Below are 27,709 nucleotides of genomic sequence, written 5' to 3'. Positions count from 1 at the left end.
CCTTGTGCTCGGCCCCTGCTGACAGGCTGAAGCACTAGGACTGCCGCCATCAGGATGGTCGTCATTTCTGTGTCCTCTCAGCAAAAGGGGCTATTAAAAATGAATAGCAGCTGTGACAAACAGGAATCCTTTAAAAAAATCACAGTAGACAGCGTGCCTCCGCAGCAGGCATACCTTCCTCAGGAACCCACCACAACTGCTGCTGCTCTGGAGCTCCCAGCAGGAGAGGGAAACTGCCTGGAATGAAGCAGTGGGCAAATCTCTGTGCATCCTCTCCAGCCTTTGAGCTGGCTGCTCTTCTGAGTCACTGTGCTGGGGAGGGTGAACCCCTGGGCTTAAAGCAGTGATCACGATCCCCTGGTTTAGGGTGAGACCCCGGCTTAGAGTGAGACACGAAAAGTAAACATACAGCGCTGCCCTAGGGAGTCCGGTTGGTTGGCAGCATTAGCAGTTAGGTGGCTATATTAGCATTTTAATCAAATAACTAGATATCCTAGAATTATATGTTTGAATCTCTGTAGGCTAAACATAGCTTCAGAGGCAAATAATTTCCATGTAATTTTAGGGTGGAGAATGTCCTTTGGGTAACAGCTGCCTGCTCTGCATGGGCATTAAAAATCCTGTGGTGCTTTATTGAAAGCAGAGGTTTGTCTCAGAGGCCTTGCTTAAAACCTCCCTCAGCGTGCTGGCTGTCTGCCCGGCTGCAGTCCTGACACCCAGGAGGGCATGCAGTTCAGGGGGAGATACTGCAGCTCCTGTTCACTATATTGTTTGTAGAGTGTCACAGGAGCCTTGATATAAACGTGGACACCTTGCCCAGGTCACAGCAAGGATGGCCTTGCTGGCTTCGGTCTGAGCATATTTGCTCGTGTGGTACAGTGGGTGCCCAAGCCTTGGGAACAGTAAGAGACCTTTGAGGACAGCAGAACAGATTGCTCAGTCACAGGCTGGCCCAAATCCTGCCTCATCAGCGATATTTGAGGCTGGCTGTATTGACCTGGGGCAGTCCACTGGTTCCTGCGGTGGACACACATCTGTAGGCCCAGGTTCAGTATGAAAAGTTCTCAGGAGGGCATCTAGGCCATGCTAGAACTGACCTTACATATGTTTTCCCCCTGTTTTTTCATAATGTCAGAGATTTAAAAAGTTCTAATGATAAACCATCTGGAATAGGTTTCTTTTGAAAAGAAAAGAATGAAATAGATGTGAGTTGGCAGGAGCTTTCAGAGACATTTCCCCCACCCCCCTCTGTTTATATATTATGCAGAGAACTCTACAGGAAAATGGGATACATGAAGTTGAGCATTTCATGACAAGTTGTCACATTCTGTGCATAAATTTATGTAAAGTGTTAGGCACCAGTGGTGGGAGGAGATATTAGGTCACTCATTGCTAATCCTGGAAAGTTTAGGGGACTTTGCATGTCCTTTGAGAGTGTCCCTTTGATGGAACAAACATCACCTGTCCAGAATTATTCCTTCATGGTGCATATAATCCATGCATTTATTTGATAAAGGTACCCATAAAAAACCATAATTGACCCAACAACACTCCCAATACTAATATCAGTCCTATCCTGCTGTTCGTCTTTATATCTTACAGCTTTCTACTGCATGAAATAATGAAGAACTAAAAGTGATACTCAGTCCTTTTTTCTTCTTAAAAGCACATTACAAATATTAACCTTAATTCCTCTTCTGCCTGTTTTCAGAAGGTTAAATATCAGTTTTTGGGAGGATTTAAGTACCCACAGTGCATTTGAAGGATTTGGGTGACAGATGTTAAGAACCTCTAAATATCTGAGCCCTATTAAACACTCCCCCGGTGCATGTGAGGGATGTATCAGAACCAGCATCAGGATTCGGATGGTCCCAGCTCCAAACTGTGGTCTAATCACACCTCTTTCAGGTGTTGTTTGCAGATGACGGCAGAAGGGCATCACATTTCTGATGACCCCAGCATTACTCCTGAGCAGTGCATGGCATCATTGTCTTTGCTCCCTAGGAGGAGGGTAATACTGGATCAAGCAGTGCTATAGGGGGGTAGTGGGAAAAAATTGATTTTTTTTTTCTCTTAGCAGTGTTAGGACACAATTTCAGTCTCTAATTTCTCACACTCCTTTCCCTCCCCCAGCTATTTCATGTAAACTCACGAAAGCAATAGTCTTTCTGAAGGTGTATTTGGAGTGTTATTTGTTTAAGCCCACAGGGAGAGCATATCCTCACATAAATTGTCTTTGATGGTGAATCTGGACAGTGCTTGTACCATTGCACAGACACTGGCTAGATGCAGGTGTGAACTGCTAAAGACCCCAAACCTGCAGTTTGCCCAGACATTTTCAGTGGTACCCTCAGAAGGCAGCAAGTACTGATAAAACTTGGAAGACTTCTCTGTAGAGCCCAGGACATATTTTCCTTTGACTGTATAAAACCACTGTCTGGTAGAACTCCCGTGAGTAAACCTCACTGTTATAAGTGCCCTCTCCACAGCCTGACCAGCTCATAGAGAAGTCCCTAGTGTAGGGGACTGCCAGGAACATCTACAACATTGAGCATCCAGGCTCTTCACAGACAGTGTGAACAAGGCGGAACTGCTCTAATCACCCCAGAACGGAAGCTAAATCCCCTGGTCAGCTAGTTTGTTCCCACTGCACAGATTAAAATACAAGCCTCAATCATGATATTAAATCTACTCCCCCTCCCTGTCATGCTGTATTGTCTAGGTGAGGAGGAAAGGGGAAACTGTGTTTTCATTCCCTTCAAATTAATTAGAAATTAATGTGGGGGGAGGACTCATCCAGACAGTAACAGGGGTTATCATGTTTCATAACTGCATCTAACCAAGGATGTGTTGCGCAGAATTCAGAGTCAACAGGAGTCTCTGGTATCAGGGTCAAGTTAGTACATCCTCTGTAACCAAAGTAATTCAGCTCAGCACGCTACCTGTGCGTGAGAGAGGGCTGGGTGGCCCTTCAGACTTCGGCTCTCTGAGAAGGCTGGTAAGGTATTACTTACCAGCATACACAGCGGTCCTTTCCAAACTTCAGTTCTCAGTGCTACATTTTCTCTTTGCATAGGCCTTATCATGAATACAAGTGGTTAGGCTTTCCTCCTTCTTTTTAAAGATCACATTTAATTTTTCTTTTTTGCGCTAATAATTTACATGAAATATTTAACCTCACCCCTGTAAATCCCCTTGGGGCACCTGCCAGAAGGGTGTGAAACCTGGGTGAGGGATGGTGGAGGGACGTACATTGTTAATTAGGGCAGGTTGGCAACCCCCTCACACTTCGGCTCATGCTCTTGTCGACGGCTACGAGGTCTAGCTTTGCGGGAGCCGATTCATGCAGGCGTTCGGAAATAACCGGACTCTGGCAGCAACTCCCACTCTGACAGAAGAGAGCCAGCAACCAGCTTAATAGGTTGCTGCAGCCAGCGAAGTCCTCCGGTGAGGAGCAGTGAAGTGAAGAAAAACAAAGCCCATTCCAACCGCTGCCACAGCAGACAACAACTGAGAGCAAAGAATCATTTTATCACATATGGAGGGGGGGAATGAGGGAAAGAAAAGAGAATGAGATGGTATTTTTTACAGCTAAGGGTTTAATGGTTTCTTTCCTTTCTCCCCTTCCCATTAAAGGGGACAAAAATGCACAGAAAGAGAATTCCACAGATTTTCATTCTTCTTGTAAGAAAAGACGGCACAGCCTAAGCTTCTTCCTTGCATTAAGTTTTCAGAAGGAAAGTCAGTTCCCCTTTCTCTGGCTCCTCATAGCAGCATTTTTCTGGCTCCAGCAACCTAATAGGTTGATTGCTGAGCCTCTTCTGTTTCAATTACTTTTGATTGATTCTCAGGTCTGTGTCAGGCACTCGGTGCAGCCACCATCCCAGGAACAAATCTGCAGCAGCTGAAGATGAAAATAGCTTCCATGACCACTTAGGAGGGGAGTTCAAGCTTCTTTTCTAAACATGAGGTTGCTGTAGCCTTCCCTCAAAATTGTCTCTGGCCAGGGCTGCTCGTGATGAGGTTCCTGTTCCTGATGGCTTGCTGAGCTGCCCTTAGCCTCAGCCGCAGCTGGGAAGGAGGGTGAAAGGAGCTTTAATACTGTTAGGCTGCTCAGCTTGTGGTTGCTGGAGGGCGCTGCCGTTACCCCCCAGGAGAGGGACTGTGGCCTGATAGAAGTCCCTCCAGGTTTAGGGAGTGGAACGGTACAGGGAGAGGTGGGACACAGAGCCTGTAAGATGAGTCCTGGGGATCTTGCTTTCTTGTTTGGGTTTTTCCTGAAGGAGCAACGAGAGAGGGAAGGGACAGAAAGGGAGTTGGGAAAAGGAGTGGACGTGATGGCAACTGGTTCGTCACAGAAGCAGCTGTGAACGAACAAACATGCAGTTGCTTTGTCAACATCTGACTCTTTTCTTAGCAGTAGCAGCCTCTAGCCTTCAGACTGGCAAAGGAGTAGCGAGGACAGATCTGTACTGCTGCCCTGGCTGAGAGCTAGTCTGGCTTCCTGCGTAAGTCAGAGCAGACTGAGAACGAAAGCAGTCTGGAGAACTGGGGCTATTTGTGTCAACAATGGGATTATATTTCTGTATTTTTAATTTCCTACTGTTGCTGTCCAATTCAACTCAGCATGGGATCACAGCATAATTCAGGCTGGACGGGCTCTGGGAGGCTCAGAGCAGGGTCAGCCCCAGGCCAGAGCAGGCTGCTCAGGCTGCGTCTGGTCGGGGCTTGAAACCTCCCAGGATGGAGCCTGCGCAGGCTCCTGGTCTGCCTGCTCCACTGATAGACTGTCACGGGGAAATTGTTTTCCTTGCAACTAGCTGGAATCTCTCTTTTTTCAGTTTATGCATGTTGTCTCTTGTTTTCCTGCCACACACACCGGTGAAGTTCTCAGTTCCCTTTTCTTGATGACCTTCTTACAGGTATGGGCAGACCTCACATTTGCCTTTCTTTAGTTGTCAGGGAAATCCCTGGACCTCCACAGCCTTTTGAAGATGTTAGAGAGTGGCCTTGCAAGGATATGGGCCAGTTCTCTCGGCATTCTTGGATGCAACTGTTGCATCTCATGGACTTTAAGAGACCAAGATCTCACAGGCAATCCCCGAGTCAATGCCTGTCTGCTTGCTGGTAGTTTTTCTCTGAGCCCAGGGGCCTGGAAGACCTTGTCGATGAAGACTGATATAAAAAAGGCATTGAGTAGCTTAGCCTTATCTGTGCCCTGTGTCACTAAATCACTTTCCCTGTTCAGTAATGGCCTACATTTTCTCTGTTTAGCCTTTATTGCTAATGTAATGGTATAAGCTCTTCTTGTCATCCTTGATGTTCCCTCCAAGTGACAACTCTAGGTGAGCTTTGGATCAAAGGTAGCTATGGGGGACCCTTCAAAAGGCAACTACCTCATCACATTCAAAGAGCAGGGATTCCAGTCACGGCCTGAGGTGGGCTGATGCAATAGGGTGCTGCTTCAGATGACCCCTGGGGAGAACTTGTACTATTGTCTTTAAGCAGCAAGTGTGCAGTGGTGAAAGCTTTCATGCAGGGGAAACCCAATGTTGAACTCAGAGCAGCTCTGCCAGGGACTTGCCTGTCTGCCCATGGGTTGCCCTCAGCAGCCAGGCAGGAAGGAGAGGCATGTTCGATTGCCTCCTGACTGGTGGGGTAGACGTTTTTTTTCTGGAAGGCACAGGTTCTCTTAATGTGTCTTCTAGAAATACCCCCTCGTGTCTGCTGGGAGGAGCTAGCGCAGAGTAGCACAGCGGCATTTTGAGGGTGGGCTGACAGATCTCATCAGGGTCCCCTTCCTCCCACCCTGGAAAAAGGAGAGTGGTGATGCCGATAAGACGACTGAGCCCCCCACTCCTGCTCATGTCCCATGAGCGCTGTGCTCCCAGGGACTCAGGGGTTCCACCGCGTGCAAACGGCAGACATGAGGTGCTCCCTCCACTCCTGTTCCTCCTGTACCCAGGGATGGTGGGAAGGGAAACAGGCTGACAAGGTGAGTTAATATGAACGGACATGCTGTGAAAAATGGATACTAAATTATCCCCTGATCCAATAAACCTCTCAACCCACGCTCTCGGTGGGTAGACAGGCCTCACGAGTTGCTCAGCAGCTCAATAAAATCTGTCTCTGCCCTGTCAGGTCGAAACGGGAAACAAATGGCAGAATTCGGGGCCCTCCCGCAAGGAGGCTTTGCTCCTGCGTGAATGGCTCTGCCTGTGACGGCAGCTCCCTGCCTGCTGCCTGAGGGGACCACATCGTGGGCAGCTGCCTGCAGCAGGACCCTGAGCTTGTGAGAGTTTCCCTCCTCCTTCCTTGGCTTCCAGGTGTTCTCACGGAGAGGGATTTCACCCACATGTTCATGATTGCTCTGAGGTGCAGGAGCCCTTGGAGCATTTGCTGTCAGCCCCAGCAGAGGGGCTGCGGCAAGGGCGAGCGGATGGAGGGTCGGCCCCCACTACCACGCCAGCCCTGCCATGCACCCAGGTTGCTCCATTGTCCAGAGGCGGCTGCCTGGGTGGGAGCACCCTTCCAGGGCTGTGTTTGCCCTCACACGGGGCTACTGTGGATGCCCTGCCTGGAGGAAGGGCTTAAGCCTGTTACGCCAACACTAGTTTCTTCTGCTCTCCCTGATGGGGGCCGTTGCACCTCTGCACATAGGTGTGGGATGATTCATGAGCACGCATCTGTGTTGTATTTGCACTCAGGTTGTGCTAATCCTGTTTAGTCATTTTTCAGCGGATTTCATTTAGATACTGGGCTGGGGCACTGTGTGCCCTTGACAATACTGAGCAACACCATTGCTCATATTTAAAATCACTGACATAGCTAGTGATGGTGAAATTAAAGGAGACAATGACATAAAGCTCTCACCCAGCAGCAGTTTGCCTCCTGCCAATCACCACTCTTGTATTTTCCATCCCTTGCCAAAACTGAAGGAAAAGGGGCAGATTTTGTGGCTTACCTGGAAGACCAGCAGGTCTGAGTTCTTCTGGACCAACTTGCATGACCAGGCTGCTCCAGCTAAGCCTGCAAAGTGCAGGGAAAGATCGGGCACCACCTGCCGTGCAAACCCTCTGCGAAGCCACGGCAAACCCTTCGCAGAATGTAAAGCAGGTGACATGTGCTGCCAGTAAGGACTTACGGCCTCGCCACTGCAAGCAGCTCGCTCGTGCTCACCCAGCTGGTCAAAAAGGCAGAAATAGCCCGGGCTGCTGGGGCCCAGCACCCGGCTCTCGCCTCCGGTCCGTGGCCGCTCTCCAGCTCCGACTGTACACACCAGTTTGCTGTGGTGGCCTCTCTTGCTGGCTGGCAGAAGGAGAGGTCTGCTCCCCGAAATGGCAGCTGAAGAACACAGATGTTACACGTTTTATTCCGTGGCTTTTGATACTAAGCAAATAAGTCACAACTGGTTTGCCACACTTTTTTTTTTTTTTTTACTGTTATTAGAGCAGAAAATATGGCTTCTATTAACACTGCAGCAATGGGAAGAAAAGACTTGTCCTGCATTTCTGGATTAAAAATAAAAACAACTACAGAGAAACAGCTCGTGCCCCTTGTGTAGGCTTTAATTTCATCTCAGGTTTCGACCACCATAATACTTGACAGCAAGTGCTGTAGCCATGAGGATCCAGATTTGGAAGGGCATTAACGGCGTTTAATTTTCATTGGTTTTAGGGAGTGGTGGGTGCCTAAAAACCTTTACTCTCTGCTCTAGGATTTCTGTGAGGGTACCCTCAGAAACTCCTTCTTCCTATTAGATACGCAGTTTCCTTTACTGTTTTCAAAGACAACTATAGAAACAGGGCTTTGTGAAACTTAGCAAGTTAATAGTAACTGGCCATAACGTCTAAGTAATTATTAGCTACCCACAGAATAAATGAAAGATTAAAAGGCAGTAATCTTCTTTCCTCTTTGTTGCTTGCTATTAATGGCTTCCTAGTCTACATACTAAATGGTTATCAAGGCAGCGCTCTGTTGCAGAAAATCTGTAGTGTTAAATTTGAATTTACTGAGCGCAGAGAATAGGTTCACTTGAACGGGGAAGGCAAAAGGATAAGGTAATTTGGTTTACAGGGACTTTGTCCCAGTCTAAATCCAAACAATGCTTTTCACATACTGGTGGTCATTGGTGGCACTTGAAACTGGGAGCAGACAAAAGCCTTGGTAGGAGCCAGGGGCTGTGCTCAGCAGTCTGCTCTCCATGGACCTGTACGGATCTGTGGAAAGCAGCAAGGAAAACTAGTTTCAGCATTGACATAAATTCTGTTCTGTGTGGACAGCCCTAAGGCTACTGAATTTCTAAAGGGGGGCACTTCTACCTTAGAAAATAAGCATGGTCTACAAATTAAAAAAGGTTAAAAACTAGGGCACTAGAACAGAAGAAAGAAAGTATTTGGCATCCAGCAGACATGGGAAATACTGAATGCGGGATGAGGAGCCATAGCTAGGCTGGTCATTGCCATGTAATGCGGAGGGAAAAAAATCAGTCTTTCCAGCTCCATGCCTCATAAAATCCAACTGAAATCAATCCAAGATTTTGCCAGTCATAAGTTATTCAGCAATCCCAAGGTCAGGCCAACGGACTCTCCATCTCACATCATCATCTGTTCTCTTTATCCCTGTACTGCAGGCAGGAAATCAAGAGACAGAGCTTGATCACTGCAATACAGGCAAACATTTGGGCCCAGACTGCAAAGTAATTAAGTGTGCATTAAGGCCCACTCCCGTTTAGCAAAGCCCTTACGTACATGCTTCAAGTACCACTGGAGCTAGAGACGCACAAAGAAACCCTTAAATTCCTTTCTGGATCACTGCTAACTGCAGTATAAATATTTAGGAATATGTTTAAAGGCTCTCTGGGCTGAACACAGCTCTTACTACACAGGCAGGGGCTGGAAGAATTGGGATCTTGCAAGTTGCCATTGCAAGTTGAGGTGCATGGTGGGTGCTGGAGGCAGGCAGCCAGCATGGAAAGGGGACTTTCTGTGGCAGCAGGAGAGCAAAAGTGAATTAAGCGAGGGTAGCCTGGGTCTGCAGAATTACAAGTGCATTTTATGTGCACTTAAGGTTGAAAGTTTGTACTGAGATTGTTGCACCTATGTTGGGAAACTGAAAAAGCAGAAGCCAAAGCAATTCCCTCTTTTCTCTTATGACGTATTCTTTTCTTCTCTGGTACAGCCTCCAAATTTCCGTAGAGGGGAAGGAGGGCAAGGACCTGATGCAGGGTTTTGAACTCTTGGGGTGGCAGGGCAGTCGAGTAAATCAATGGCAGTGTGGTTTCAGGGATATATCACCCCTTGTACTTAAAAGCACACATGCACGTTCATCCAATTAATATTCTTGGTACGAAAGGCAAATGATTGCTTGAACTGCTAGGCAGTGAGGAGGGCCAGGTCCCTGCCCTGAAGAGTTTACAGATGAAATGTAAAGAAGGAAATGGTGCTGCAGGGGAAGAGGGAACACAAGACGAGCTGAGGCACAGTTGTTATTCCTGGCACACTCTGAAGCCTCCTTCCCAGTCTGTTGCCTGCCTTTGATGTGGATCATTCCTCCTTTATCGAAAAGCTTTCTTCCCGAGGTGCTCCAGAGCCTTTCACACTCCTGGTTTTCATCCTACCTCTCTAGGTGTTTCTGCATTGTCTTCTTTCAGCGCTTTTCTCCTCCCTACTATCATCCTTCCTTAGGACATTGCCTAAGTTCCTATCCTTGCTCTTCACTTTGTCCCTAGGTAGCTTTATCCTGCCTCACACTTCAGCGATCATTTCTGTGCTGACAACTCACAGATCTGTTTCCTCAGCACTACTCGCTCAGTCCATTCTCCGGCAGCTCCTGAAGCACCTTCTCCTTCATGTTCCACCACCACCACTACACTCACTGAGAATTTAACGTCTTTTCCCAGGCTGACCCTCAGTCCTCTTCCTTCTTGCATGCCCCCACGGAAGTTGCAACAAGCCCCCTGTGTGTCCCAGAGGTTGATTGACTCACTGTAACCTGTCTTCTCTGTCCCTTTCATCCCACACGGCAACGCAGGCTTAGGAGCAGCCACCATGCTGAAGGTCAGCAGGCTTTGTGCTCCTATGCCATTTGGGAAAATCCGCCCTCTTGGAGAGCCTGCCTTTCTTCCTGCCAGTTTGTCCTCGCTAGTTTGTCTGCCCAGCGGAAAACTCACAAACCCTGCTTTTCAGCTGAATTTCATGCCCTTCTGAAAGAAAGGCCTCTATTTAATCATTCCAGCAGTGTTTAAAAACCCTAATTCCTTCAACATAGTGACAAACAGTTCTGATTATTTGTAGAAAAGCTTGAAAAGCATTGAGTGTATTTTATTACCCATGAAAGGTGCCAGACTGGCAGCCATGGAGACTTGTCCTCTATTTATCTCTAGAGCTGGACGGCACAAGCAGTACACATTTCTCCAGAATGTCTCTCTACTCACATTTTGAAAGGCACATGGTGGCCTGTCACCATGAGATGATAGTACTTTCTGTTCAACCCACTGAGTATTTGCTCAGTGCCTGGGACACGAGTGAAGTACATCACGTTGCTAGTGGGAGCAGCTGGGGAAGCCCCAGAGGGACTCACCACGAAAACAACTGCCTTCCTAAAGGGCTGTGGGTGGTTTGGTGTGTGAAGCTGCATCTGCTCTTGTCTTTTCTGGCAAGCCAGGTCTCATCCAAAGTCAGTTACATCCGTGGAAGCGGTTGCTTAATGGGCTGTGAATTGTCATCTGGGGATGTATGGAGGGAGCAGACCCCATGCTTCCTCATTAAAGCAATAAATGCTGGAAAAAACTTGGAGATTCTCTTGTGCTACCAAAAGAAGAATTAGAAGATTAATTTTGAGCACCTTTCATTGCAAACCTTAGCCTTTGTAAAGGCTATTTTTAGCCTTTACATATATATTGTACTATATAAAGTACAACAATTACTGTTGTAAACCCACAGAAAGGCAAAACCTCGCAGGTATTATCTGGACGTGAAGCAGCAGAGGTTATGGGCAGCCCCTACCAGCCCCTGGTGGCAGTGCTCTCTCAGAGGCTGCCACAGGACCTTTAGCCTTCCTCCAGGGGCACCCTCCTGGCCATGAAGCAGTTCAGCGCTCATCCATGCTTTGCAGTACATGCCAGGGAAATAATTCAGCAGAGAGGTATATAGCTTGCAGGGTGTCTCCTGCTTTTCTTCTTCATGTTCACACTCCTCCCGCCCCAATTTGCAGCAGCACACACCAAACACAGATGTGCAGTGACATTTTTAAATCATGCACTGATTTGTTAGGGATATGCAAAGAGAATATTAAGCACTCATTGCTACTGTTCAGGCTGGGCCTTGTATTTTCTTTATGTGCACTGATGTTAAAAACACAAAGAAACAAAACTTTCAAGCACTGACAGTTTGGATAGAGTTGTTTTTTCTTCCTAAAGTGAAGTGTAACCCGGCTGGAGGACTTTCTTCTTTGTCAATAATTAAACAGCTCTGCACTTGACGAGGCAGCCCTGAATGTATGTACCAGGATCAGCCAACCTTGACCACAAGAGGCTAAAACTTTCTACGCCGTTCACAGTATGGATTTTTTTTTTTCAAAGAAAAAAGTCCTTTTAGTACTGACCCTGTAAACTCCAGTGGCAGAGGCAGAGCTTTGCAGCAGATGGGGTGCCAAGTAGCCACGTGCATTGGAAGAGTTGTTTGGGTTTGGCCTGCTTTGAGCGGAGCTGCCTGTGAGGGTTCTTCCTGGAAACAAACCGGGCACCGCTGGTTTCTGCTCGGCCTTTTAGCGTTGAGGTAGAATTCAACTGCCGCTAGCGATGCTGGGACTGGATTGCAAAACACATTTAGTGCAAACAAAGGGGAGGGATTGCTGTCAATGGTTCAGATTTATATTTCCCTCAGAGTGCATTTTTGAAGCACAGTAATAAAAGATCAAACAGTATTGCACATTTTGGAAGCTCATCCTATCTTTGAGGATGTCGCTGTGAAATCCAGTTGATGATGGACACATGAGAGTGTTGGTATAGAAATGAGAGAATATTTGGCCTCTAGCAAAGGCCCCTGCTTCAAAAAATAAAAAAGAAACGTGAAGTCGTTGGTCTGGTCCAGAGCAGTCAGGGCAACAGAGGGTTTCCTGTGGCTAACATTTCTTCTTCTCAGGGTCTGTGGGTCTGCAGATGATCTCAAAAAAAACCTGTCCAACAACCACCCTCTTCTTCTCCTCATCCTCAGCATATTTTGTCTCTTTATCATGCTGGTTTCTGGTTATCTGACCATGGTCCTATGTGTACTAATCCCTAAGCAAGACCAGCAGAGCTGAGGAGGCTGATCCTAGTTGCTGGGAGCAGACGGGTAAGCTGTAATGTCCAAGCACAGCTCTGTGTCCTTCCCAGACTGATGAGGAGTCAGGGTTGCCACTAACAGAGACAGGTGAAAACCAGGCCTTTCCCCTCCTTCCTTTTCTGCTTTCTATTTCTCCTCTTTATTTATGTTAATGTGTTCTGCATTGGAGCCATAATTAAATACATATTCATATAGAAAATGTACAAAGCTTCTGCCTGTACTGTGAGGCGCTCCAGAGCTTAACTGCTTGAGACTTGTCACAGGAAAATATTTCTCCCCATGAAAAGAGGCTTCCTACAGCTGGGCTATATTATTGCCTTTTAATATTGCTGGCTCTGCCTACCCTGGGAAGGGTTTTCTGACAAACTCCTACTGGAGATACAGCTTTTGCCAGTATAACTTACACCAGTTTCCTGAAGAAAGTGGGGCTTTCATTGCCAGAGGTATCTCACTGACGGTTGTAATTTGTTCCCACACTCTTTGCTATGCTGGCAAAACTTGAAAGTGCGGTTCACTGTTTTTCTCTCAGTGCCTTTTCTCCTAAGTTAGCTTTTCTATCCCTGTGCTTACCCCAGCTGTTTCCCTGGGCACATCTGATCATCTATTGTCTTTAGAATAACTGTAAGTAATATGAGGGGTGGGAAGATAATGCTATTTGGAGGGTCAAATCAGACACTGGTTCCTGGTTACAGAGCTGTATCAAAATCTGGAGCCTGGTTACACTCTAGAAGGGAATGCAGTGATGGAGGGAGCCAGGGAAGCAGCAATGGGGTTTGGGAGTTGATTTTAAGTAGGAAACTGGGTCAGTATGGCACAGAGGGGAGCAGGGGACAGCCTGGGTGGAGGAAACTTCCTGCAGAAGGCAAAGGCTACAGACAGTGAAGGCAGCTACCAGAGCCAGGAGCATTATCAAGACAAGACAGACCACGTTGACCATCATGTGTCAAGGTCATTTGCATTTTCAGTATCTCAGACTGATGTTGGAATCAGTTTTGTTCAGATCGGGAAAAATGACTGGTGTCATACACAAACTGTCTCTGTCTGAGGCACTGCACATCCTTAGACAAACACTGCACATTATGAATTGGGAAATGCGGCCTGTTCCAGTGCTCTGCCACTCTCAAAGTAAAGAAGCTCCTCCTCAAGTTTAGATGGAACTTCCTATGTTCAAGTTTGTGCCCATTACCCTTTGTCCTGTCACTGGGCACCACTGAAAAAAGGCTGGCCCCATCCTCCTGACACCCACCCTTTAAGTATTTATGAGCATTGATAAGATGCCCCCTCAGTCTTCTTTTTTCCACACTGAAAAAGACCCAAATCCCTCAGCCTTTCTTCATAAGAGAGGTGTTCCAGTCCCCTAATCACCTTCGTAGTCTTTTGCTGTACCCTCTCCAGCAGTTCCCTGTCCCTCTTGAACCAGGGAGCCCAGAACTGGACACAGGACTCCAGGTGCGACCTCACCAAGGCAGAGTAGAGGGGGAGGATGACCTCCCTCGACCTGCTCGCCACACTCTTCTTGATGCACCCCAGGATGCCATTGGCCTTCTTGGCCACCAGGGCACATTGCTGCCTCAAGGTCATCCTGTTGTCCACCAGGACTCCCAGGTCTCTTTCCACCGAGCTGCTCTCCAGCAGGTCAGCCCCCAACCTGTACTGGTGCATGGGGTTATTCCTCCCCAGGTGCAGCACCCTACACTTGCCCTTATTTAATTTCATAAGGTTCCTCTTTGCCCAACTCCCTAGCCTCTCCAGGTCTCTCTGTATGGCGGCACAGCCTTCTGGTGTGTCAGTCACCCCCCCCCCCAGCTTTGTGTCATCAGCGAACTTGCTGAGGGTGCACTCTATCCCTTCATCCAGGTCACTGATGAATATATTGAACAGGACTGGACCCAGTGCTGACCCCTGGGGAACACCACTCGTCACTGACCTCCAACTAGACTCTGTGCCCCTAATCACGACCCTCTGAGCTCTGCCTTTCAACCAGTTTTCAATCCACCTCACTGTCCATTCATCTAACCCACACTTCCTAAGCTGTCCTATGAGGATGCTGTGGGAACCTATATTACATCTCAATCCTTGTTTTCCAGCAACCATCCCATCTGATAGGGCCAAACCCCTCTTCTTTCACCTGCATATGCCTCTCCTCACTTCCTGTGGCCTGACTCATCCTCAGACAAGTCTCAGCAGAAGATTAAAATAGTTGTGTGATGAGGTGACATGCCAACCCCCCAGCCCTATCAGAAACATGGCAAGTGGCAGTCTTGTGTGGGAGGGAAAGGGGCAGCTTCCTCCATCCTGAAGGGAGACTTCCCATGCCGTGCAGCAGAACAGGTCAGGAGCAGTGGCTTGCCATGATGGGTCCCTGCATCACTGGTTCCCTGGCCCCTGCAAAACCTTGTATGACTCCTGGATGTACACTGTGCTGGAATGTCCTTGCAGGCTGGCAGCTGACCTGGCACAGAGCTGCCTCCAGGCTCCCAGCTTGGTACTGGAGGGATCAGAAGATGATTTTGGAAGAAGCAGATGAATTTGGGGACTTCATGATCTTGTTGATGAGGAGGAAGTGATGTGCTTTTGGGTAACTCTTGGTGTGATGTGCTTATTTTCAGAAACTGCACAAAGTCCTGTTCCCTGAGCAAGATAGTGATTGATCAAGACTGAGCTTCACAGTCATTTCAAGCAGGCATATATAGATACTGCTACTGAAAGCAGTGATCGCACACACAAAAGATCAACCAGACTGAGTCAGAACAAAGCCAAGTATCCTATTACTCTCTGCTTTGCCGGTCACCAGCAACAGCAGCTGCACACAAAATGTTTCAGTACCTGATGTACTGTTGTAGGCTGTCCTACAGTACAACTGCAAGAAGTCCAGGCATTCTTGGACTTCAGATAATGGGATAGATTATCTTTACACCCAGAAAGTTGGCAAGGCACCAGAGTCAGCACAGGGTGTGTTCCCAGAAAGACTGTGGAGTTCATACCTTGTGCCCTAAAAGTTTTATGAGGTTGCCCATAACACAGAAACATGATAGCAGAGGCTGTCGTCAGTCCTAGAAAAGTTCACGAGTTTTTCTTACTCAGGAGCACAAGGTCACTGCGAATGTGTTGGAGCCATAAGCAGAGAGCCAGATCTTGAATTTTCTGCCCCATAATAGAGAGTTCCTCTTTGAAAAACCCAAACAAAACCCCAACGTCACAGTGGCAATAAGCAGTTGCTGTAGTAAGCAGAAGGTGTCTCGCCTGCTGGCTGCCTGGTCCTGCTTGCCAGTGCTCACTCACTTGCTGGATGCAAGAGCACGTGAGGCCACACAGTGATCTGACTGAGGGAATTAGTCTGGATTAAAATTAACGAAGGAAAAAAAGTGTGTATGAGGGATCCATTCTCGTGAAGCCAAGGACAAAGATGACCTCAGAGTGAGAAGTGGTGGCAGGAGGTAGGGGAGGCTGGGACATCTTCGTCTTGCAGGGGGTGGCTTAGCCTGTGATCACCAAACCGTAGTGTCAGCTGCTGTCCCCTGCCAGGGCCAGGCTGCAAATCTTTCTCTCCCTAGCCTCACACAAGCCTACAGACCGAACCGGCTCATGCAGCTCAATGAATGCAGAGAAGTGTCTCTACATGAACCATTTGCTGCTGGTCGCTTAACACTCAGAAGCGTGAACAACCCGCCTTCTGCCTCTGCCCCAGCTGTGCGCGGTACCTGTGGTCTGGAAACAGTCCATCTGGGCCGTGCCTTTCCCTCTGGGTAGCTGCTGGCAATGCAGAACCTACGGTTTCCCCGTCTGACTGGAAGAGTGGGTTACATTTAGTCTTTTTAAGACGTCTCTAGCTGAAGTTGTTGCATCAAGGACCAAACGGGGGTTGTGTGGCAGGTTGAAGCCATTGTGCCATTTTCCTCTGAGCTTGTGCTATTGCAAAGCTCAGTTGGTTAAGAGAATTTGCCCCAAATGCTCAGTGCTGCTGCAGGGAAATAACACAACACAGGACAAAAATACTGGCTTGTATGTATCATTTTTCCACCAACGGTCCCTGATTTATTTGGCATTTCAGACATGCAGAGGACAGAAGCAAACTAGTGTGTATTGCAATGCCTGCATGGATGCCTTGTCATCAGCCTTCACCATCCTGGTTGTACCTCTCCTAATGTGCAGTCCCAGACACAACCCCTTCATCTTGCCTGAGCCCGAGGATGTGAAAGCTTTTACTGTATTTCATGTGAGATGGTTAAGGATTGGTCTCTGAGAAAAAAAGCAATGGGGCTTGTGTGAGCCTTGTCTTCTTACTGGCCAGGAGAAGATAATCAATAATTCAAACTTAAAGCAAACACACTAAGACAGAGAACTTCACTTGTTCCTCCTTTGGACTTGTTAGAGCACTCTGGTCGGAGTCTTTGTCATTTGCTTTGCTGCTCCATGCTGTGCTGCCTGCTGGGGTTATGTCTTTACTAGGTATTCCTTGCAATGCAATAGTGCGTGGGGCATCACATAGTGATCAGGATGCTGTTAGTTAGGTGTGCTTTAAAAAAAACAATTTAATGTTTAGGATTTCTCTCTGGGTTGGGGAGACTCTGGAGCTACTCCTGGGAGCCAGAATTTTCCCTAGCGGTAGGCATTTCCAGGGTGAAAGCATTTTTCTTGAGGCCATAGCTGTCTCCATCTTTGGTCTCTTACTATGCTGAGCACATTACTGGCTCTTAAATAATACTAAAAATAAGTAATGATTATTATTAATTCCTAGGTTCATTGCTTCCCTGAACAAGGTAGATAACAGTGGTTATTGGTGAGTCTAAAGTCTTGCTGAGAGAATTCAGTATAGAATGAATTTTCTATGCAGGAAAAAAGGGATAATCAATGATGCACATCAATGGCTGGGGATGGGAGGGTCCCAGGTAAAAAATGATTGTGTGGTTCAAGAATCTTCAAACACTGTGAAAATTAGAGGTAAGGTGAACTAACACTTCCCTCTGCTCCCTCCACTTCCGAGAATAGTCAGAGGAAGAACTGAACATTGTAGCTCCTGTTGTCAAAATCACCCCTGGAGAAAAAAACCTCAAGATGTATGATGGGCGTAAGGACAATCAGGCAAATGCAGAGCGCAGAGGTGGTAAATCTTTAAATAAATAAATAAACAAACAAACATCCTTGTGAGAATGTCTGCCTGGAACAGGCACTTAAAGAAGTTTCCAAACCCCAGAAAGTCCATGTTTCTCCCGCCTCACACATCTCGCTCTGCGCTTCATCGCTCACAGACAGCAACAGAACCCCCTCACCTTTGATTTACAATTAAATTAAGAATTACTTTGGTAAAAAGTGTCGCTTTTCCCTGCCTGCTTTGTTTTGTGCCTCCAGGCTGTGCAGACCCCTATTGCTTGCTGTGCAAGAGACAGCGTCATACGGCTTGTGAGGAGCTGCAGGAACTGAAACCAGTTCTATGATTTATAGCACTAATAAGCCTCAACTGCCATTTCTTGTGGTTTCCTCCCAAGTTGTCTTTGATACTTTCTACTTGTACGGTGTTTATTGTTGCTGCTGCTAGGGTTCAGTTGGCAGGTAACTGTTGCACTATTTCGCAAGGTCTACTCTTTTTTGGCTCTCCTGATTAGAATCATAGAATCATTTAGGTTGGAAAAGACCCTTGGGATCATCGAGTCCAACCATCAACCCCACTCTACAAAGTTCTCCCCTACACCATATCCCCCAACACCACATCTAAATGACTCTTAAACACATTCAGGAATGGTGACTCCATCACCTCCCTGGGCAGCCTATTCCAGTGTCTGACCACTCTTTCTGTGAAGAATTTTTTCCTAATGTCCAGCCTAAACCTGCCCTGCTGCAGCTTAAAGCCATTCCCTCTTGTTCTATCGCTAATTACCTGTGAGCAGAGACCAGCACCAACCTCTCTACAGTGTCCTTTCAAGTAGCTGTAGAGAGTGATGAGGTCTCCCCTCAGCCTCCTCTTCCTCAAACTAAACAGTCCCAGCTCCTTCAATCGCTCCTCATAAGATTTATTCTGCAGGCCCTTCACCAGCTTCATTGCGCTCCTCTGCACTCGCTCCAGCACCTCGATATCTCTCTCGTATTGAGGTGCCCAGAACTGGACACAATACTCAAGGTGTGGCCTCACCAGTGCTGAGTACAGGGGGACAATCACCTCCCAACTTCTGCTGGTCACACTATTTCTAATACAATCCAGGATGCCATTGGCCCTCTTGGCCACCTGGGCACACTGCTGGCTCATGTTCAGGCGCGTGTCAATTAGAACCCCCAGGTCCTTTTCTGCCAGGCAGCTCTCCAGCCACACTTCCCCAAGCCTGTAGCAATGCATGGGGTTGTTGCGGCCCAAGTGCAGGACCCGGCACTTGGCCTTGGTGAAGCTCATACCGTTAGCATTGGCCCATCGGTCCAATTTATCCAAGTCTCTCTATAGAGCCTCCCTATCCTCATGCAGATCAACACTCCCGCTTAGCTTCGTGTCATCTGCAAACTTGCTGATGATACACTCTGTGTCCTTATCAAGGTCATCAATAAAGATGTTAAACAGAAATGGTCCCAACACTGAGCCCTGAGGGACACCACTTGTGACTGGCCCCCAGCTGGATTTAACTCCATTGACCACCACTCTTTGGGACCGCCCATCCAGCCAATGCTTGATCCAGCAGATCGTATGCTCATCCAGGCCATGAGCCGCCAGTTTTTCCATGAGAATTCTATGGGGGACAGTGACTGTGTTATTATTATTAATAAATATTTCTGTTTGTGGAGTGCCAAAAGGGGTCAGCGAGGCACTGTCCCCCTGCTTCCCCCTGTCATGCTTGGTGCTGTCAGAGGGATGAAAGACACACCCTGCCACGAGGAGTTTACAATCGCATGATGACAACCCCCCTTTCCACATCACCTCCATGGCAGGAAGGCTGTGGCCAGCCAGCTCGTGGTGAGGCTGGTCAGTCTTGCTCCAAGGGGTCTAGCTCATATAGCCCTGCCAAGTCACACCAGGATGATTTCTAAGAGTACACTCCTTGACTTGTTGCTGGAGGGTATCACCTCTGCAGGTGAGCAGCCGCGAGGGAGATGTGGCTGGTGCTTTCTCTCCGGCACGGGTTAGCACCTTGGCTGTGAGCTGCTGCAGCAAAGACAAAGCACATCCTCCTTTTCTGCCATCGGCATGACAGACTCAGTAACCATCAGAGGAGAGGTCCTGTGGACAGTGTGCAGCTGCCTGCTTTAATACAAGCTCTTGAACTGTCCCAGCATGAACTTGCAGGGTTGGCACTTGGATGCCTCACCCTGACCTGAGCAGGTCTCAGTGGTGGGGCTAGGTCCCAGGCTTTTGGTGTCAGGACACAGTTGGCATCAAGAGACTGCGATGCAAGAGAAACAGGATCCCAGTGCTGTAGGGGAGAAAAAGCGGTGCTGGGAGGATTGGAAGTGGAGAGGCTTCTTGGGGAACAGCAAGAGTGAAGGTACTTTGCCTTCACTGTAGTCTGCTGGTTGCAGCAGAGTTGGGTGAGAGAGAATCTCTCTGTACGTTCTGATTTATATGTTTCTCTTCTGCTCACTTTTGGACTGCTCTCTGCCTGCATTCATAAACTTGGCTCTAGGAAAGTCTGTAAAAACAACTAAACATTATCACCCAAGGATACTGGAGAGTCTGCTGACACTCACAGCTCTGCTTTGATAATTTGCCTGGTAGAACATGTGTGGAGGATTACAGGCTACACCACAAAGATGCTGTGCCATTTTTCCTTGCTCCTGAGCAGTAGTAGCAGTCCATGGCTGGCTGCAGCTGTAGAGACCATGGCACAGCTGCATCTGGGTTTCCCCGGCTTCATCCCAGGCTGCACATAGCATGAGAGGGCACTGGTGGGAGGTGGAATTACTGCCAAACCAAGGGGCCACACTGGCTGAAAATTTCAGTGCTGTGGAAGAAATAATAGCTGCCCGTTCTGCTCTGCCTGGATCCACGTGTCTGTGAGAGCTGGGCAAGACAACAGGAGGGTTGAGGAGGAAGGTGATGCTCACAGAGATGAGTGCAAAACTCCCTGCTATTTCCCACCTGCAAAGATCTTCAAAGCTGCTGAGGTCACCACGTTGTCCTTGACAATTGGCCTGTCATCTGCACCAGGGCCACAAAGCCCTTCTTTGTCAGACTCTCCCATCACATTCCAGCTGCCAACTATGCGGCAAACAGAGGGCTATTACATGTTTGCCTGAAGGGCAGAGGAGGGCCCTCAGTGTCGTCTTTATCAGGGCGATGGTGTTGCCATCAAAGCTAGGCAACCCTAATGGCAGAGCACCTGAGACTTGGCAGCACCTTGTGCCCAGGAGAAGATAAAACCTCAGAGGAAAAAAAATATTAAAGGCCTTGTAATATGAAAGTCACAACAGAACTTTCATAACACACCTTTCCATACCTGAGCGAACTACATATCTCTGTTTTCTGGACCTTGTTGTGTTTCAGGATGTGCCTGGATTTGAAAGGCTGGTGGGAGCCCAGCTTCGTCCTTTTTCTGTGGTCTGGCTTCTCAAGGCAGTATGGTAACTTCTCTTGGAGCCTTCCTAGGAAGAGGCACACAGGCCTTGGCCAGTGGCAAGCCCCAGATCCTCTGCCATAGAGCACCACTGCCACTCCAGAGCTACATCTAGGGATAGTTAAGGCTGTGGCCATAGCATCTCATTGAGCCTTGGCTGAAAAGGGAGCTGAGTCAAATCAAGAGCTCTAGGATCAAGCACTTCCAATATCAAGGGAGTTAGATCCATCTGCTGTTTTTTGGAAAGTAGTAAATAATTGCTTCTTCCCCTTCTGCACACATACACACACAAACACCCACAGACTTCACAGTCTGAAGATCTGCTGTCTTTCCTGCTAGAAGGGCAATTTCTACTCTCATTTTCTATGCTCATTTGCCAGTAAAACCAGCTCTTCTCTCAGATGAGATTTTGAAATAATTCTTGCAGGCAGCTAAGAAGGCTTGCATTTATAATACTTGACATGAATCTTCATGACACTTTACTGGGGTTCAGTACTCTTCCGTACTATCCCAGTGAAGATGAAGTGGGGCATCTGAGGCCATTCAGTAGGTCAGCAACAGGATCACTGTTCATGGCCCTCTAACTTCTCTTCCAGACCATGCAGGAGGCTCTAACCTGGGTTGACATTGTGAGAAGCTTCACTGCACTGTTTCCATCATCCAATTGCTCGTGGCACAACAAGGCTTTTGAGTCAATCTGCTAGTTATTTATACTTGGGAAAGGTGGAGGATGATTTTCCAGGCATCAGTAGGTAGAGTGGATCAGACAAAACTGCAAGTCACTTTAAACCAAGGAAAATGTTCTGTTGTAAAGTTTTTACAGTTCTGATTCATTTTGTTTGGACTTCTTAAAATTAAGAAATGTTCCTCTTTTTTTTAATTTTTCTTTCTTTTTTTTTTTTCTTTCTTTTCTTCTTCTTTATCTCTCCTCCTGTTAAACTTTCCCCACTTCGTAACTGAGGAAGTAAAACAGGGGAGGAGAAGAAAAGGGTCAGAATATATTAGAAAATTCAAGTGGCACATGAAAATAAAAGGCGGGTGAGATTCAGCTGCCTTACCGTGGGCAACAAGAGATATATGAGATACTTCAGGATTCCCTTCAGCTGCAACTTTGCAAAGGCATGGTCTCTGTTAGGTTCTCTGTGATGTCCGCTGCTGTGTGCAGATACCTCGGATGATCTAGCACATCCAAAGGGCAACAGACACCCTTGCTTGAGCAGCAAAATCATCTTGGCTTCTTCTACCTTTGTTGAATAAAACAGAGATTTTCTGACAGATGCATGGAATTTTCAGGATTCAAAAAAACACCCACATATTTTGAGGGACTGAAAAAGAACATTCTCCCTCATACAAGTTATGAAATTCTCCTTGGAATCAGTGTCAAGGCAATAACGCATGTCATAACATCCCAGCTGTATTTGTTGCCATCTCTATATATGTGCCATTAGCTGGCAGCATGCACAGAACAGAGGTTTCCATAAGCTGTTTTTTTTTTTTTATAAAATTACCTCCTAGCGTGTTGAACTCATTTGTGCCTTTAGCTTGTAAGGTGTTCAATACAGGAACCTGGCTTTTCTCTGGCGTGCTCAGTCTTTTGCATATATACATGCTTCAAGGTATTGCATATATATAATTATTCTAACTATCATTTTAAAGTGTATTTGTGTTAAAAATGTGCTTGGTGGTGCTTATGACAGGATATTCACTATTTGCCTGAAAATCTCATAACTTAAATAAGCATTTACCATCAACAACCTAATCTAATCTAATCATAATCAATACCAATACTGTGGGATCATGTAAAACATGACCCACATGGCAAGTTCTGCCACTTGTTAATTACGTCCTTGGAGGCAGCAGTCAATAACTCCCAAGGGTTAGATGGTTCCTACTTAGTCAGGTGTTTTCACGGAGCACCGCTGACATTCAATAAGGACTTCTGCAACCACAGAAAACTTTATACTATGACGTACAAATTAAAAGGCTCAGGAAAGATAGCAAGTATTAAGAGAATTGTTCAAAAGAAAAAAAAAAAAAGAAGCTGGCCATAGATCCCTGCAGGGAACTGACAAGACAATTTTTCTTTTTTGGAAAAAACATTTAAAAGAGGTTTGCGTCTCATCCAAAACCAACACAGCAGCCTGAAGTAGTACATAAGTCACCGCAAGTACTTCTTTCAAAAAAACTGTCCAAACCTTTGGCTTGAGTACTTCAGCATAGCTCCATAGAAGCTCTTCCAGCATCTGGCAGACGAGAATCTGCCCAAATTAGTATGTCCACTGGTACTCAAAGCAGATAATCTTGTTCTTTTCTCTACATTTAATACAAAAACATTTGTGGTGAGAGTAATTTATGAAATAGAAAAACTTTGAAGAAGAAAGGCTAGAAGCAAACGTAAGCTCACTGCCTTTTCTTCTCCTGGAGAGAAACTTGTTTTTAATTTTGCCTTAAGATGTTGATTTAAGTGAGCGAGTCTTATGAAAAAACACATGCGGTTGGGCTTTTGTGCCACAGTTTGACCACCTATGTTAGTTAGTTTAGAAGAACACGAGGGGAAAGTTGGATGGCTTGCCTATACTATATATCTATCCCAACATTCAGTTATTGGTGCTATTGTTCTCTGCTAATTTCATTGATTTAGCTGCTTATAGTAACAAATCGAATTGTTCATCTATGTGACATGAAGGAAAGGGCCCTGGAAACAGAAACCAGGACTGTTCTGCTGGTGGGAAAGCAAAGGAGGATGCATAGGAGAGGCAAAGAGAAGGGGAGCATTGGAGCCTTGGGCTGTGATCCATAAAGACCTGCTCTGAAGGCAGCATGGAATCCCCAGGGCACGCAAGCAGGGGCCACCTGCCCGCACGCTGCTGGGAGGGGCAGGTCCCGGCTCTACGCTTCACGTGAGATCAATGTAAACTCCCACCAACCTCTGTCTACAGGCAAAACTGATGCAACACATCAGCCATGTGGGTACTCCTGTGCTAATTGCCTTGCTTGCATCTCATTCAGACTCAGCCTACATTCAGATGATGCTGTGTGTCATGATAGGGTAACTTAAGCAATGCGTGCCACTGTGGCTGGAGGTGGCTGTCTCACAGGAAAGATGTGAGAACTGTAAGGGCATGTACTTCTGGTCTATTGCAAATGTGAAATGAAATGGGGGTTAGTTTCTTCCTTGTCTGAAACTCATCTTACTTTACAGTACAACAGATTGAGAGTTTGCACATGGCCAGCGACTCTGTCTCAGGGAAAAGATATTTCTCTACTAGGTGTGGTAGCATTTTTAGCCACTCTAGCGTGGTTATAAGGATACGTCTGGTCATGCCCTCGTATGTTTTTCTTTGCCTCATCTGGTTAGACGGTGCCCCTTTCAGAACAGAGACAAGCAATGTGACATTTCAGGTACTACTGCAATCTTAATTGCGAGTCATCCTAGTAGCTGAGGTGACTAATGTAATAAATACTCACACGTGCATTGATACAGACAGCACACATTGCAAAAATGACTTTGCCAGTCATTTCTCTTAACTAACTAGAAAATACTATGGTATGTATTCTGCCACTGAAGTCTTTGCGGTGCCCCTGAATGGCATAAAGCTGGGCCCCACTCTTAAAAATAGTAGCAAGGTATGAATAAGTGCAGTTTGGTTCACAGGAAAGAGCAAAATATCACCTCTGTAGGAACAGAGGAGCTGGGTTAGGTTTTGTTTCTCTCGCTGACAAACTGCAAAGAAATAGCTTTGTTTCATAATGAAAACTGCATTTAATTCAAAATGAAACATTCAAGCACCCAAAGGAGAAGTGAGAGGACTGAGTTAGATTCAAAGGGGGAGTGCGGAGGTGAGAGGGCCGTCCCTCTCTAGTCTAGTGGCCTGGCCGTTAGGGCACAGCCGTGTTCATTTCAGAGGAAGAAGTAGGCTCAGCGAGTCAAAGATGCTAACGTGACCCCAACACTGTGCAACATTAAACACTTAAAAAGGTTTGGGGTTTTGAATTCAGAGACCTCAGCCTACTTGGTTACCATGGCACACAATCACCGGTAGAAGTCTTTTAACCTTTAATTAAAGATAGACAAAAAAGGAGGAAAAACAGTTTAAGCACTTGAAAAATAAAGTATTAAGTAAGACTTTCCTTTTTAAAAGCGTCCATTATTCCTCTTCCCTTAGTTGTTGACAGTTTTTATAGCAATGCTTCCTTTATTTAAGTTCATAGCAGCAGCAGCTGTTCTTGGGGAAAAAGAAACACTCATCGAGATAGACGGGATCTGTTGTTACTACTCATTTTTGGACTCTGCTCTGCTCACTTGAAGACACACGTGTGAGCAAGGGGAGAGAAAAGGACAGCAAAGACAAAAAATATGACTTCCTTTTCTGGTGTTGACTTTTACTTGCAGCCTCACTGATAGAAAAAGACAGGCACAATACATGGCCTTAGCCCGCTTGAGATCTAGGAAATTTGTACCAGTGTCTGCTTCTTTCAGACATTGCTTTCAGGTGTCTCTCTGATTGCAGTTCACAGCTGTGTGGCACAACCTGTACCCCTCCTGTCTAAGCCAGTTTGATTAAAGGGAAGGAGAGAGTACAAGGAGAGAAGCATGTGAGGAAACGACAAAGCAACTAAGAGAGGGGCAGCATCAGGACCCCAGATCTCATCTTTCAAGTGGGTTTCCAGGACTGAGTTGAAGTTGGTGGAGCTAGCAATGACATCTGTATGTCTCCTGGCCAGAAACCGGCCGGAAGGTCTGATCAGCTCAGGTAACTAAGTGCCGACAGCGGCACAGTGGTAACTTTGGTCTCAAAGTTAGCAATGACAACTGTCAGGATGTCTGCTTTCTGTCCACCTATTCTGAGCATCAAAATGGATGTCCCCAGAGGATGATAAGCATGCCAGCAGCCACCAGGTAGATTTAGCTCCTGGCACACCAGTTTTGGTCCATTGATTTTGGCATTCATCTTGTATATCAGCACTACCTTTGGGTGGTATCAGAAAGACTTTCTGTTTGAACTAATCTGGTCTTCCTATCTTTAACTTGTGCTGATTGTATAAGTAATTTTCTTTAGCAGACTGAGCTGTATTTTTTTACCTTGTGAGCTCTAGTATATGGGTCTGCCTGATGCAGTGCTTGTGCAGGATGTGCAATGGCCGCTTCTGCTGCTGTGTCTGCCCTTCTGATTTCCCAGGAGAGTGTTACAGCCGTGAGAGCAGGGGGATCCTGGTGAAGGCACTCTGTTGACAGCACTTTCATGTTCCTTAATAGTCCAATGCTCATTAGCACAGATTGGGGAAGCCAGGTGAACCATTTCCATGTGAGGGTCTCAGGTGAGGGTCTAGAAAGACCCTTCTGCACAGACCAGGACACGTCAATGGCGGGGACTAAGAACAATCCACCTTAGTATGCAGCACAGAACAACCTTATGGTATTCTCCTGGGAGATAAGTGATGCTGGTTCAAGTTCCCCCAGGCAGAGGAGGAAATTAAACCCAGGACTCCCACATCCTTTATGAGTGAATAAAAAGTGGCTGTCTTCCTCTCAGCTTTGTGAATATAATCCTGACATTTTTTTCCAGGAAAGCAATTTGGTAAGTCCACACTGAATTCGACAATCGTTTCAGGACAATGGAAAAAGCATTTTTCAATGAGAAGAACACTGACTAAAAAAAAATTTCACCCGAACATAGTGACAATAAAACAACCAGACGGACCCCATCTCTCTGCCACTTTATATCCAATAGCTGTGGGACAGGGAGGCTCTAATGCTCGCAGGCAATGGAGGAACTTATCTGGCAATGTGAAATCTTGGTAGGAAAAAACATTCTGAGGGAGTTATGAAATCCCCTGGGAACAGTAGATGAAACCTGAACGCTAGTGGGACAGCTTTGGGTCCTGACACAACTGCAGTGGTGTACAGGAAAAGCTGTGAGGAACAGACCCACTCTATTTGTTGAGATGTGACCAATGTTTTGATTATAATTAGGTATTAAAGGCACTAAAAGGTTCAAACTCCATGTTTGTAGGAGTTTGAAGAGTGGGCTGTATAAGGCCTTGCTGGTAACTGTAAGACTGAAAAAGGAAGCAGAGGAAAAAGGGTTCTTTACTTCTCTGACCTTTTTTACTGAACTCAGAACTGTGTCTACTGGTGGCCTCGTCCAACATGGCCAATAAGAACAGATAGAAGTAAAAATTTGAGCAGTGAGACACTCTGCTACTGCAGAAAACCTACCTGGAGAAACAAAAACAAATGTCAAACAACTGTGGGTTGTTTCCCTGGCAGCCTGTCTTTCCAGTCTTCTCTCGAGAGAAGAGTAGATCACTGTGTATGTTTACGTGTGTATGTGTGCGTGTGTGTGCATACACGCGGGGCTGAGGATGGGCCTGGGAATAAGTAAACAAGGAAACTTTCAAGGAGCAGACAGCATCCTCAGCCTTGTCGTGAGCAAGTATGCCTGTGATGGCAAGCGGTGTCAGCTGGCGGCTGTTACTCCATCCTGCACTTCCCTTCTTGTTCTGAAGGAATGTGATTGTAGACACTCTCCTCCTTCCTGCTCAGATCTCAGGGCTGGGGAGGACAGACTGGTAACCTCAGCCAGAGGGAAAGCTGAGGCTGTGAGTTTGTGTTTGTTGTCTGCTTTACAGAGGTGGGATGAAGCAGTGGAGGTGTTACTCAAATCCTACAGCATGAGGTCATGCAACTGGCCAGTTTTCTGTAGGGTTAGATGGGGATAGAGGCGCTATGCGTCCTCTTCAGGCACTTCGAAAGGCTGTGGGGTACAGCTAGACCAGGAATCCATCCTCAGTAGAGGTAGTGTTTTATTAGCAGTGGCCTTACAGAGATGTGAGTCTGTTTGATTGCCC

Source organism: Chroicocephalus ridibundus, chromosome 1 (assembly GCF_963924245.1).
Source record: "Chroicocephalus ridibundus chromosome 1, bChrRid1.1, whole genome shotgun sequence".
NCBI lineage: Eukaryota > Metazoa > Chordata > Aves > Charadriiformes > Laridae > Chroicocephalus > Chroicocephalus ridibundus.
The sequence above is the reverse complement of the archived record's forward strand: the minus strand, read 5'-3'. Positions refer to the sequence as shown.